Below are 15,352 nucleotides of genomic sequence, written 5' to 3' on the forward strand. Positions count from 1 at the left end.
TGAACGGATGGACTCTACATGCCTGGTTCCCACCGTGAAGCATGGAGGAGGAGGTGTGATGGTGTGGCGGTGCTTTGCTGGTGACACTGTTGGGGATTTATTCAAAATTGAAGGCGTACTGAACCAGCATGGCTACCACAGCATCTTGCAGCGGCATGCTATTCCATCCGGTTTGCATTTAGTTGGACCATCATTTATTTTTCAACAGGACAATGACCCCAAGCACACCTCCAGGCTGTGTAATGGCTATTTGACCAAGAAGGAGAGTGATGGGGTGGTACGCCAGATGACCTGGCCTCCACAGTCACCAGACCTGAACCCAATCGAGATGGTTTGGGGTGAGCTAGACCGCAGAGTGAAGGCAAAAGGGCCAACAAGTGCTAAGCATCTCTGGGAACTCCTTCAAGATTGTTGGAAGACCATTCCCGGTCACTACCTCTTGAAGCTCATCAAGAGAATGCCAAGAGTGTGCAAAACCGTCATCAAAGCAAAAAGTATGTATATATATATATTGTGATATGTGATGCAGTAACCCCTGTAACAGGTAGGGGGCGCTGCATGGTCTCCCCGGGATCTGCACGGAGTTGTATTGAGGCCGTGAGAATTGACCTGCAGTGATGTCAGGATCACGTGACCAGTCCATGTGATCCATTACTGTGGGTGTGGTTACAGGTACATAACGTGACCAGAGTGTGGGTCACATGTTCCTGTGTGGTTCCAGTGTTTGGACCTGAAGGGTCCAAGTGCAAAATCCCTGAGGGAGTTCCTGAGGGCTCGGTGTGTTCCTGTGTTGGAAGCCTGAGAGGAGGCTTCCTGGAAAGCACCTGCTGGCGTGGGAGGTCCTAGTAGGAGGACCGGATCCCGGAGCAGTGCACAGTGGAACTGAGGAAGCTGGAGTCCTTCGGTGAGGTCTGGACTGACTACTGTATGCCGGGCAGGCAAGTTGGGGATCCCTGTTAGGCAGCTTACCCAGAAGAGTGTTAACGGAGTGTGGGGAAGCTGGAGTCCTTCGGTGAGGTCTGGACTAACTAGTGTGTGCCGGCCAGGCAAGTTGGTGATCCCTGTAAGGCAGCTTACCCGGAGGTGTGGACTGGCGAGGAGTCAGCAGGTGGAGCCGGAGCTCCCGTCAGGTATCGTACAGGCCGGTAGTGCTTGTGAAGTTCTATGAACTGTGTGGTCTCCCTTGGGAACTGGTTAAGGGAGGACCAGCGTGTTAGTGTCCGTGAGGCAAAGCCGTACACTGAAGTGTTAGAAGCTGCAAGTAAATATCACCAGTTGGTGCCTGTTGTGTTTCATGTTATGAACTGTGCGTAACCCGGTTTATGAGGCTTAATAAACCGCATGGACTGCTTTGTTTTATAAACCCGTGCCCGTGTGCTTGAATATCGCGGCCAAGTGAGTGTCCCCCAACACTCTCAGTAAGAGAAACCTTACAATTGGTGGAGAATTTTGGCAACAATCCCGCTAGCACACGTGGAGTTAATTGCTGTGGCAGAGCCACGAAGGTGACAAGCGTCTAGCGGTAACTCGGCGGGGTTACGAAGGTGACAAGCGTCTGCTGTGACTCGGCGGGGTCACGAAGGTGACAAGCGGCAGCGGTGGAGCCGTGCAGAGCCGTGTGGAGAGTAGCCGTGGTTGCAGCGAGAGGTTCCACAGCAGGCGGAGCTGTAGTGGCTTGTGGTTGGCAGCACCTGGAGGTGTCGGTTGTGTGTGACTGCAGCGGGAGCTGTGGCGGTACCAGCAGGAGCTGGTGAAAGTGACAGAGAAAAAAAAAAAAAAAAAAATTTCTCTTTTTGTGCAGACTCTTAAAGGGCCAGTACAAGCCCAGAGACATTGGGGTGTACTGTGTGAACTGGGGCCTGAGTGCCGTGGGGGAGTCCACGGGGTGTATCCCAGGGAGGGGATTATCCCTAATAGTGAGCGGTGGCTCAAACGGGGATGGTTGCCCAAAAGGGGGCGGAGACCCAAAAAGGGACGGTAACCCGAATAGGGGTAATGGCCCAAAAAGTGGTGGAATCCCGAAGGGGGGCTGAATCTCGAACCGGGGTGGTATCAAAAAGCAGAGCACTTGCCCAGAAAGGGGGCGGAGCCAAAAAAGGGGCGGCAATCAGTGAGGTGTCACGACTGTGTCCTTTTTGGCTGGATGGAAAGTGTGTGCAAGGGTTGATAGACCCGGGGAGAGAAGCGTCTGCTGAGAACCCGTCCAGGAGATTCTGTGTCACCTGGCGACACTGGATATCTCCAGGTAGCCACTATCTACATTGTCGCAGCGGAGGTTTCCACATACCATGAGGTGGTTGTAGACCCGATCTTGCCGTATCCTATGGTAATAGGACAAGATTTGGTAGCACTGTGGGAAAAGGCTGAAGTGTTTGTGGATATAATGTGGATGTCAGTTAGTAATGTTGAGAAGGCAGGCCTGACCAGAGGGAAAGGTGCGACTGTCCAACTAACTGACCTGACGTCACCTGAAGTGTGCCACAATACGACTGATAGTGGTCTGCTGGATAAAACACGTGGAGCTGACACCCAGACAGAGAGTGACTTGCAGGGTCATCAGACTGTGGGGTGTGACACAGATTCTGGGGGTGACTGTGACAAGTCATGGCCAGTAACAGACGCATATGCCCTGGTGACAGGTGGAGGACGGGGTCCAGGACCTGTGGTAACGGGTGGAGGACGGGGTCCAGGACCTGTGGTAACGGGTGGAGGACGGGGTCCAGGACCTGTGGTAACGGGTGGAGGACGGGGTCCAGGACCTGTGGTAACGGGTGGAGGACGGGGTCCAGGACCTGTGGTAACGGGTGGAGGACGGGGTCCAGGACCTGTGGTAACGGGTGGAGGACGGGGTCCAGGACCTGTGGTAACGGGTGGAGGACGGGGTCCAGGACCTGTGGTAACGGGTGGAGGACGGGGTCCAGGACCTGTGGTAACGGGTGGAGGACGGGGTCCAGGACCTGTGGTAACGGGTGGAGGACGGGGTCCAGGACCTGTGGTAACGGGTGGAGGACGGGGTCCAGGACCTGTGGTAACGGGTGGAGGACGGGGTCCAGGACCTGTGGTAACGGGTGGAGGACGGGGTCCAGGACCTGTGGTAATGGGTGGAGGACGGGGTCCAGGACCTGTGCTGACGGGTGGAGGACGGGGTCCAGGACCTGTGCTGACGATCGGTGGCAAAACAGAGGCCACCAAGGAGATGGTGCCGGAAGTGAATACCTCCTCAAGTGATGGGTGTTTCACCAATCCGGAGGATGGGAGAAGCGAGATGGAATTGGTTATAGAGACGGTGAACGACCATGTCGAACAAGAAAGGGTCCTGAAACAAGCGGCTGAGCGCAGAGTGGATGAGCTGGAGAAGGAAGTCTCGGAGCTCAGAGGCCACCTGTTCAGGTGGCAAAGTGTGTATCAGACCCTAAAGGAAGACATTGTAGTGCTTAGAGAAGCACTAAAAGGCCCTCTACAAGGAAAAGAGGTGGTGGTCGCAGACTTCTCGTGCCAGTACCAGAGTGGTAATGAGAGTAAAGCTGAAGAGGAGTTGGCGCTAAAAGCAGAACAAGATGGTCACCCGGTTGTGACAGGTGTCTTGATGGAAAGGTCCATGGCAAGGCAGGAGCCATCTGTTCTTGAAGGAAGTGAGACTCCGCTCTTCAAGTGCGTGATAGATGTACCCATAGAGGCGCAAGATGCATGTACCCGCGAGGGTGTGCATGAGGCCTTTAAAAAGGCAGTGGAAGCGTGTAGTGTGCACTGGGCACTGGAGACGAAACAGTTGGTGGTACTGTCTACTAAGGAAGTCACAGTGAAGAGGGTGGCTGTCCTGAGGGACATGCACCTACGGTGCCTCTGCACGAAACAGAGGGTCCTGTTGGGGAATCGTGAGGCCACTCGTTGTTTGGAGCAAGCCAGGAAAGCTCAAAGTCGTCTGGGTTTGGTGGAGGACACAGTCCAAGTGCCCAGAGCTCTGGTAGCGAAGCTCACTGGCCGATTTGGAAAAGCGATGCAGGAGATGGTGGATGTGTCAGGTGTGAAGAGACTGAGGATTCTGGCTGAAGACAAGGCCCAGGTGGGTGAAGATGGAATGGTGTCATTCCTGGTTGTCGGGTCCAAGGAGAGTCTAGCGAATATCCGGATGCTCCTGAGGTATCGCGTGGCCTACCTGAGAGAAATTGAGCAGCTGAGACTGTACAGACGGCAGGTCAATAAACAGCTGCAGAACACAAGGTGGCAGCCGCCTTCTTCCCAACGAAAAGGAAACAAAAAGGACATGTACAGTAGTAGACGTAGTGATGGAGGGTCAGACTCTGATCAGTTGCTAGTCTCGACTGTAAGTGGGACTAATGTCCGTACCAACCGTGGGTGGCGACCCTGGAGAGAAAGGTCGAGTAAAAAGACAAACTTGACTAAAGGTTTGGGGTCACGGACAGACTGTAACTTAAGGGCCAAACCTCAAGGCCTACATGTTGACCGCTGGGGGCGGGGTAAACTCAACAACTGGATGGGTCTGTGTGATGCTCAAAACCGACTGAGACGGTTCTCTCGACAGGAAGGGCAAGGCAACGTGCATGACATATCCCGTGATCCCACGTGTATGACAGGTGTTCAACCCTACAGGTGTGAACAGAGGGGGAGGATATGTGATATATGTGATGCAGTAACCCCTGTAACAGGTAGGGGGCGCTGCATGGTCTCCCCGGGATCTGCACGGAGTTGTATTGAGGCCGTGAGAATTGACCTGCAGTGATGTCAGGATCACGTGACCAGTCCATGTGATCCATTACTGTGGGTGTGGTTACAGGTACATAACGTGACCAGAGTGTGGGTCACATGTTCCTGTGTGGTTCCAGTGTTTGGACCTGAAGGGTCCAAGTGCAAAATCCCTGAGGGAGTTCCTGAGGGCTCGGTGTGTTCCTGTGTTGGAAGCCTGAGAGGAGGCTTCCTGGAAAGCACCTGTTGGCGTGGGAGGTCCTAGTAGGAGGACCGGATCCCGGAGCAGTGCACAGTGGAACTGAGGAAGCTGGAGTCCTTCGGTGAGGTCTGGACTGACTACTGTATGCCGGGCAGGCAAGTTGGGGATCCCTGTTAGGCAGCTTACCCAGAAGAGTGTTAACGGAGTGTGGGGAAGCTGGAGTCCTTCGGTGAGGTCTGGACTAACTAGTGTGTGCCGGCCAGGCAAGTTGGTGATCCCTGTAAGGCAGCTTACCCGGAGGTGTGGACTGGCGAGGAGTCAGCAGGTGGAGCCGGAGCTCCCGTCAGGTATCGTACAGGCCGGTAGTGCTTGTGAAGTTCTATGAACTGTGTGGTCTCCCTTGGGAACTGGTTAAGGGAGGACCAGCGTGTTAGTGTCCATGAGGCAAAGCCGTACACTGAAGTGTTAGAAGCTGCAAGTAAATATCACCAGTTGGTGCCTGTTGTGTTTCATGTTATGAACTGTGCGTAACCCGGTTTATGAGGCTTAATAAACCGCATGGACTGCTTTGTTTTATAAACCCGTGCCCGTGTGCTTGAATATCGCGGCCAAGTGAGTGTCCCCCAACACTCTCAGTAAGAGAAACTATATATATATATATATATATATATATATATATATATATATATATATATATATATAATCAAAAAAAGGGAAACAGCACAAAAAATAACTGAAGAAAAAGCGGACTTTAATGTCTGAACGGCCTGTTTGGATTTTATATACTGTATATACATACACAGTATATAAAATCCATCCCATACCTTTACAGTGATGTTTGCCAACATTGTTATGTCATAAGTGCGCTTCAGCCAATCAGGACAGCTGAGGGAAGTGTGAGCGCTGCTTCCCATTAACAGCTGCCAATTGCCTGCAGTGCACCCGATTGCCTGCAGTGCACCCGATTGCCTGCAGTGCTCCCGATTGCCTGCAGTGCTCCCGATTGCCTGCAGTGCTCCCGATTGCCTGCAGTGCTCCCGATTGCCTGCAGTGCTCCCGATGCATAATGTAACGCAAGCACTGAGACCAAGTACTGTATCAACATTGCTGGTGGCAAGTGTTAGTTCGATTTAATTTGTTTGTTTTTTTTATTTTAACAAGTGACTATACCATAGTATCCAAAGGGTGGTCCGAGTAGTTGTCAACACAGGGGTAAATGCCCAAACACGTGTGAATATAGTAGTGGGATTCTGGACAGAGACCCCCATCAAACACTGGAGTACAAGGCAAAATATTTAGGCGGAGCTGGGGGTCCAATTGGCTCCTCAGTGGATTTTATAATAGTACAACAATAGGTAAAGTGCCCTGTATTTCAGCAGCAGCCCATATGAAAACACACAGAAGTAATTTGCGGTTTATTGGGGGCAGTAACTTCTGTGTTCTCCCCCTTTCTAGGATACGTGTTTGGTGCAGTTTTGAAGCGGTGGGTTTCTTCTGTGGGAGACCTTCTGATGCTGCGGATTTCTACACTGATCATGTAGATTAGGCTGCTTGAGTGTTTTGGGTTTGATTTTACATGTGTTTTTCATTGTAGCTTTTGGAATGTCATCTTTGTGCTCGCCGCCTCACGTTTCTTAATTTTGGCACTTGCTTTAATAGAGTCATGTGCAGATTACACATTTTTAGTGTGTTTCAACTGCAGATTTTAATCATCTCATTCATGTCTGGAAAAAAATCCAGAAATAAAACAAGTTTACCGCCAGAGGAACTGACACAGCGGATTTCAATAACGCATTGCAGACACATAGTGTGCACGGGATTCCTACAACTCCCATCCACTGTGCTAGAACTGCAAGGTTGCGCTTGTTTTATGTTAAATAACAAAACTATGCAATGTTACTACACATCCTGTGTGAACTCAGCCTAAAGCACAGCACACATGCGTTTTCTTCACGGCCCCTTTGCTCGAACTGTTCGGCCGTGGTGAGCCTGGATTTCTGCACCGTGTCATTATAGTGTATGGCCCACATAGGACAGAAGCCCAGTGTGAACGCAGCCTGAAATCCAGCTCATTTTCTGCACACAACATTAAAATGGAGAAAGCCATGATGGCTGTCCGCAGTGATCGTCAGCTGATGGCTAGGTCTCCTCACAGGGCACGTACTCCGCCATGGCGCCCCACAGCTCTGCTATATCTACACACACGTGTCCCGGAGAGGTGCCGGCACATGGTGGTCCGGTCACCCAGCAGGACACCACCCAGCAGGACACCACCCCGCAGCCCCTCTTACCTGGCTGCCATGGGAGCGCGCAGTGTCCGGGGGCCGCTCAGCGCCCACATGCGGGTGACCTTGTCCCGGGAGCGGCGGACACCAGCATGGCCCGAGCGCAGACAGGCCGGGGCCGCCCCTTCCGGGGAAGATGCTGCTGTAAACAGCGCGCTGCACACGGCCGGGAAGTCTCGTCACTAGAGCAGTCTGCAAAATGGCGGCCATGCGTATTGGTTGCCCTTGGAGACGTATAAATCTTTATCCCAGTAGGGCAATGGCTGACTGAGTCCGCTCCTGATTCTGTGTTTCACCACAGTCTCGGCTCTCCATCAGTAGGACAGAGGCGCCTCCATACCAGAAACAGCGGGCAACACTTTACAAAAAGTGTAGGAAATTGGAATAATCTGTGAAAATAAAGGTCACATTCACACACTCCGTTATTACAGACACAGAGGATTCACGTCCAAAAGGTCACATAGGTGATCCAAGTGGGCATCATTGATTATTCTGGGATCCGGTATGTGTCTGGTATTAGGATAGAAGAAAAAGCGTCACAAACGGACCCCAGAATAATCAATGGGACCTCAGCTTTTCACCAGTTACCCAGAGGATCCATTCCATGATGTCCCTAAAAATGGAATACCTGAACACAAGCGAGAAAGTAACCGAACCATAGAAGTCGGTGGCGTACCGCAAATGGTGGCAGGCCACGCGACTGCTATGGGGCCCGGTGGGCAGAGGGGGCCCTCATCCGGCCCTGTCTCTACTGCTCACCGGGCCCCAGCGGCAGGCTTCTGCCAGTGCAGTAACTGAACCTGTGTTCTAGACGCAGGTTCAGTTAAACTCTATTGCCATGTGGGCCCGCACAGCAATAGTTAAAAGCCACCAGCCAATCAGAGGCTGGCATCTGACGTCAGCGTGCACGTCGCCGGCGTATGACGTCATTGTCATTCACCGGTGAGTGCGCGCTCGAACTGCATGGAGAGATCATCGCCGCAGGAGCGCAGCCAGGTAAGAAAGTTTTATTTTTATTATACAGGATTGGAGACACAGGGGAAGAATGGATACACGGGGGAAGAATGGAGACACGGGGGAAGAATGGAGACACGGGGGAAGAATGGGGGAAGAATGGAGAAACGGGGGAAGAATGGAGACACGGTGTCAGGATGGGAGACAGGGCAGGATTGGAGACACGGGGAAAGAAATGGAGAATCGGGGGAAGGAATGGAAAAACGGGGGAAGGAATGGAGAAACGGAAGGAATGGAGACACGGGGGAAGAATGGAGAAACGGGGAAGAATGGGAAAAGGGGCAGGATTGGAGACACGAGGGAAGAATGGAGACACGAGGGAAGAATGGAGACACGGGAGAAGAATGGAGACACGGGGGAAGAATGGAGACACGGGGGAAGAATGGGGGAAGAATGGAGAAACGGGGGAAGAATGGAGAAACGGGGGAAGAATGGAGACACGGGGGAAGAATGGAGACACGGGGGAAGAATGGAGACACGGGGGAAGAATGGAGACACGGGGGAAGAATGGAGACACGGGGGAAGAATGGAGACACGGTGTCAGGATGGGAGACGGGGCAGGATTGGAGAAACGGGGGAAGGATTGGAGAAACGGGGGAAGGAATGGAGAAACGGGGGAAGGAATGGAGAAACGGGGGAAGGAATGGAGAAACGGGAAGAATGGAGACACGGGGGAAGAATGGAGACACGGGGAAGAATGGGAGACGGGGCAGGATTGGAGACACGGGGGAAGAATGGAGACACGGGGGAAGAATGGAGACACGGGGAAGAATGGAGACACGGGGAAGGATGGGAGACGGGGCAGGATTGGAGAAACGGGGGAAGAATGGAGAAACGGGGGAAGAATGGAGACACGGGGAAGAATGGAGACACGGGGAAGAATGGAGACACAGGTGGCAGGATGGGAGACGGGGCAGGATTGGAGACACGGGGGAAGAATGGAGACACGGGGCAGGATGGGAGACACGGGGCAGGATGGGAGACACGGGGCAGGATGGGAGACACGGGGCAGGATGGGAGACACGGGGCAGGATGGGAGACACAGGTGGCAGGATGGGAGACAGGTGGCAGGATGGGAGACACACAGGGGCTGGCGGGCACTTTTCAGCCTGGGGGGCAATCAAAAGGCAGTGGCCCTCGACTTGCGGTGGTCCTCCTCCCTGCTTATCTCTGACCATTGCATTAAATCAGCAGAGATAACAGGCTTTAAAAACAGGCTGGTACATAGATATGAGAACAGAACAGAGCTTGCTGCATAGATATGGGAGCAGAACCAAGCTAACGCCAGAGATATGTGAGCAGAACAGAGCTTACTCTGGAGATATGGGAACAGAATGGAGCTTACTACAGAGATATAGGAAAAGAACCGAGCTTACTAAAGAGCTATGAGAGCAGAATCGAGCTTACTACAGAGATATGGGAGCAGAACAGAGCTTACTCTGCAGATATAGGCGTAGAACCAAGCTTAATAATGAGCTATGAGAGCAGAACTGAGCTTACTGCAGAGATATAGGAGCAGAACTGAGCTTACTGCAGAGATATAGGAGCAGAACCAAGCTTACTACAGAGATATGGGAGCAGAGCTTACTGCAGAGATATGGGAGCAGAACCGAGCTTACAACAGAGATATAGGAGCAGAACCGAGCTTACAACAGAGATATAGGAGCAGAACCGAGCTTACTACAGAGATAAGGGAGCAGAACTGAGCTTAATGGGAACCTGCCACCCCCAAAATGGAAGTTGAGCTAAGCCCACCGGCATCAGGGGTTTATCTACAGCATTCTGGAATACTGTAGATAAGCCCCCGATGTATCCTAAAAGATGAGAAAAAGAGGTTAGATTATACTCACCCAGGGGCAGTCCCGCTGCGGTCCGGTCTGAAGTGCGTCGCTGTCTGGTACGGGGCCTCCCATCTTCATAGAATGACGTCCTCTTCTTGTCTTCACGCCGCAGCTCCGGCGCAGGCGTACTTTATCTGTCTTGTTGAGGGCAGAGCAAAGTACTGCAGTGTGCAGGCGCCGGGAAAGGTCAGAGAGGCCTGGCACGTGCGCACTGCAGTACTTTGATCTGCCCTCAATAAGGCAGACAAAGTACGCCTGCGCCGGAGCTGTGGCGTGAAGACAAGAAGAGGACGTGAACATAAGAAGATAGGAGACCTCGGACCGGACCGCGACGCTCACCGCAGCGGGACCACCCCTGGGTGAGTATAATCTAACCTCTTTTTCTCATCTTTCAGGTTACGACGGGGGCTTATCTACAGCATTACAGAATGCTGTAGATAAGCCCCTGATGCTGGTGGGCTTAGCTCAACTTCCATTTTGGGGGTGACAGGTACCCTTTAATAGGTCTATTACATGTAACCAAGTCTGCTACATAGAAACTGGAGCAGAACTGAGATTATGGCATATATACCGTACCATATTCTAGATTACTACATTGATACAGTACCAAAACCAAGCTTACTGCTTAAATATGGTGCCATAATGAAGCTTACTTACAAACATACATACAATACGGCTACGCAGTGCCTACTACTATCACCACTACACAGCAAATACACAATATTATAATATCACCAATAACTCTAGATGAAACTACATTCTATACAAAGACCAATGATACCACCATACACCTTTAACTATAATGACTGAATTACAATAAGCTGCTATTAAATAAAAAAAAAAATGCTACCTAAAAAGAGCAATATTACAACCTTACAGTAACCGAATATTGGTAGATACCAGTTCCGCACAACAAGTGATTACAGTACAGCTATATATAGTAACTTACACATGAAATTCTTTCTGATTCGGGTCATTCACTTTTCTATCAGGTCCAGACCGACATGACAACTTCTCCAGCCAGGACTCATCTGCACAGATTACAACAAAGGTGCATTTGACTTCTCACATTTCCAGCGCCGTCGCCATCTATTCCCAACCTACAAAAACTCCCCACTCTGTGTGCACCTGCAGTGTCGACCACTGACCCCAATATTTAATCAACTGTATAATTATTAGTATGACTCCAACCCCCAAAAAATTAAATTGTCCCACAGAAAGTAGTAATGCCCTTACTGTGAAAAGACCTGTATGGTCCTTTGAAGGATATAATGTCCCAAGTGTCCCCTTCCAGCAACAAATACCCTTGAGTGCTCACTTAAAGTAAAAATGTCCTCTGAGCACCCAAACAGCTCTGTATATACAGAATGATGGTCCTACAGCCCCCAATACCCCTTTATTATACAATGAGGTCCCCAACACTCCCCATATATAGTAAAATGGCTACATAGCCCCCTATATACAATATGATGTCCCCACTGCCTCCTATATCTATAATATAACGCTGGGAGCGTCACTCTGTCCGAAGCCTCTATAGACTGCGCAAGCGCAAGCGCCGGCGCAGTCTGGACCGCACAGAGCGACGCTCCCAGGAGATCGCGGTATGTGTAAGCGCTGAACGCACACCGCGATCTCCACCGGACAAGCAGGGACGAGCCAGGAGGCGGAGGGTGAGTATACTTACCTGACCCGTTCCACCGACGCGCTTCCGGGCCGTGACTGTCCCCCTGCTCCCGGAATCGGCGCCTGCGCAGTCCGCGCTTTCCGGCGCCATTTTCTTGAAGACACATTGCAGTGTCTTCAAGAAAATGGCGCCGGAAAGCGCGGACTGCGCAGGCGCCGACTCCGGGAGCAGGACCAAGAAAATGGCCGCACCCAGCACAGCCGCCGCGCCCAGCACAGCCACGCACAGCCGCCCACAGCCACGCACAGGCGCCCACAGCCACGCACAGCCGCCGCACCCAGCACAGCTGCCCACAGCCACGCACAGCCACCCATAGCCACGCACAGCCGCCGCACCCAGCACAGCCGACCACAGCCACGCACAGCCGCCGCACCCAGCACAGCCACGCACAGCCGCCGCACCCAGCACAGCCGACCACAGCCGCCGCACCCAGCACAGCCGCCCACAGCCACGCACAGCCGCCCACAGCCACGCACAGCCGCACCCAGCACAGCCGACCACAGCCACGCACAGCCGCCCACAGCCACGTACAGCCACCCATAGCCACACACAGCCGCCGCACCCAGCACAGCCGCCGCACCCAGCACAGCCGCCGCACCCAGCACAGCCGCCCACAGCCACGCACAGCCACCCACAGCCGCCGCACCCAGCACAGCCGCCGCACCCAGCACAGCCGCCCACAGCCACGCACAGCCCACAGCCACGCACAGCCACCCACAGCCGCCGCACCCAGCACAGCCGCCGCACCCAGCACATCCGCCGCACCCAGCACAGCCATGCACAGCCGCCACAGCCGCCTACAGCCACGCACAGCCTCCCACAGCCACGCACAGCCGCCCACAGCCACGGACAGCCGCCGCACCCAGCACAGCCGCCGCACCCAGCACAGCCGCCCACAGCCACGCACAGCCGCCGCACCCAGCACAGCCGACCACAGCCACGCACAGCCGCCGCACCCAGCACAGCCGCCCACAGCCACGCACAGCCGCCGCACCCAGCACAGCCGCCCACAGCCACGCACAGCCGCCGCACCCAGCACAGCCGCCGCACCCAGCACAGCCACCCACAGCCGCCGCACCCAGCACAGCCGCCGCACCCAGCACATCCGCCGCACCCAGCACAGCCATGCACAGCCGCCTACAGCCACGCACAGCCGCCTACAGCCACGCACAGCCGCCTACAGCCACGCACAGCCTCGCACAGCCGCCCACAGCCACGGACAGCCGCCGCACCCAGCACAGCCGCCCACAGCCACGCACAGCCACCCATAGCCACGCACAGCCGCCGCACCCAGCACAGCCGACCACAGCCGCCGCACCCAGCACAGCCGCCCACAGCCACGCACAGCCCACAGCCATGCACAGCCGCCGCACCCAGCACAGCCACCCACAGCCGCCGCACCCAGCACAGCCGCCGCACCCAGCACAGCCATGCACAGCCGCCTACAGCCACGCACAGCCGCCTACAGCCACGCACAGCCGCCTACAGCCACGCACAGCCTCGCACAGCCGCCCACAGCCACGGACAGCCGCCGCACCCAGCACAGCCGCCCACAGCCACGCACAGCCACCCATAGCCACGCACAGCCGCCGCACCCAGCACAGCCGACCACAGCCGCCGCACCCAGCACAGCCGCCGCACCCAGCACAGCCGACCACAGCCGCCGCACCCAGCACAGCCGCCCACAGCCACGCACAGCCGCCCACAGCCACGCACAGCCGCACCCAGCACAGCCGACCACAGCCACGCACAGCCGCCGCACCCAGCACAGCCGCCCACAGCCACGTACAGCCACCCATAGCCACGCACAGCCGCCGCACCCAGCACAGCCGCCCACAGCCACGCACAGCCCACAGCCACGCACAGCCGCCGCACCCAGCACAGCCACCCACAGCCGCCGCACCCAGCACAGCCGCCGCACCCAGCACATCCGCCGCACCCAGCACAGCCATGCACAGCCGCCACAGCCACGCACAGCCGCCTACAGCCACGCACAGCCTCCCACAGCCACGCACAGCCGCCCACAGCCACGGACAGCCGCCGCACCCAGCACAGCCGCCGCACCCAGCACAGCCGCCCACAGCCACGCACAGCCGCCGCACCCAGCACAGCCACGCACAGCCGCCCACAGCCGCCGCACCCAGCACAGCCGCCCACAGCCACGCACAACCGCTGCACCCAGCACAGCCACCCACAGCCGCCGCACCCAGCACAGCCGCCGCACCCAGCACATCCGCCGCACCCAGCACAGCCGCCGCACCCAGCACAGCCACGCACAGCCGCCACAGCCATGCACAGCCTCCGCACCCAGCACAGCCACGCACAGCCGCCTACAGCCACGGACAGCCGCCGCACCCAGCACAGCCACCGCACCCAGCACAGCCGCCGCACCCAGCACAGCCGCCCACAGCCACGCACAGCCGCCGCACCCAGCACAGCCTCCCACAGCCACGCACAGCCGCCTACAGCCACGCACAGCCGCTGCACCCAGCACAGCCGCTGCACCCAGCACAGCCACCGCACCCAGCACAGCCGTCCACAGCTGCCGCACCCAGCACAGCCGCCCGCACCCAGCACAGCCACGTCACATACAGCCGCCCGCACTCAGCACAGCCACATACAGCCGCCCGCACTCAGCACAGCCGCCCGCACTCAGCACAGCCGCCCGCACTGATGGGGGCGCAGGATGGAGCAGCACGTGATAGGATGGGGGCGCAGGATGGGAGCACATGACAGGATGGGGATGAGGATGGAGCAGCACATGACACGGTGGAGCAGCACATGACAGGATGGGGGCGCAGGATGGAGCAGCACATGACACGGTGGAGCAGCACATGACAGGATGGGGATGCAGGATGGAGCAGCACATGACACGGTGGAGCAGCACATGACAGGATGGGGGCGCAGGATGGAGCAGCACATGACACGGTGGAGCAGCACATGACAGGATGGGGGCGCAGGATGGAGCAGCATATGACAGGATAGGAGCAGCACATACCAGGATGGAGACCATATTCCAATATAAATGCTCGCCACCCGGGCGTAGAACGGGTTCAATAGCTAGTTTAATATAATCAGCTATTATTTTAAAAACACACAAATGAACCTATTTCTAATAGCAGCAGCTATATAGCCACCTTCTGGCTGAAATGCCATGTGCATAGCAAATTCATACTTTTCAAAGAAATGCTAAAAATGGACACACAGGGCATTATCCAGATAAAGGAGCCATATTTTGACACCTGATTTAGTTGTGAGAAGCACATTTCGTACAAACACTTAGTAAGGTGTCTAGCTGCTGGTGCTCTGTTGGTTGGAAAATCTAACGTAGTTATCAGGGAAAAGACATGAAGGTATCTAGTACTATATATGAGGCTTTACAGTTTTCTATATATACTATAGCTCCCCACAAATAGCATGTCTCCAAAACCCCTTACAGTATATATAGTATGATGGTCCCCTACAGCTCTCTAATTGCGATATTATGTACCTCACAGCTTCCTATATATAGTATGATGATCCCGCATTCCCTCTATATATAGTATCATGTCCCTACAGCCCCCTATATAGAATATGGTGGCGCCACAGCCCTCATATGATGGTCCTCAGTTTCTTTTATTTA

General features: G+C 54.9%; 1 protein-coding gene across 1 annotated transcript in view; it reads right to left on the minus strand.

The window, feature by feature from the left end:
* Positions 1 to 7,334, minus strand: part of TFB2M (transcription factor B2, mitochondrial) — a 31,608-nt gene extending 24,274 nt beyond the window's left edge. The window contains exon 1 of the mRNA XM_077283168.1: positions 7,198 to 7,334. The gene's annotated coding sequence lies outside the window, so the exon portion shown is untranslated. The remainder of the gene's footprint in view (positions 1 to 7,197) is intronic.
* Positions 7,335 to 15,352: the final 8,018 nt, after the last annotated feature.

The sequence above is a fragment of the Ranitomeya variabilis genome, chromosome 2 (assembly GCF_051348905.1).
Source record: "Ranitomeya variabilis isolate aRanVar5 chromosome 2, aRanVar5.hap1, whole genome shotgun sequence".
In the NCBI taxonomy this organism is placed as follows: domain Eukaryota; kingdom Metazoa; phylum Chordata; class Amphibia; order Anura; family Dendrobatidae; genus Ranitomeya; species Ranitomeya variabilis.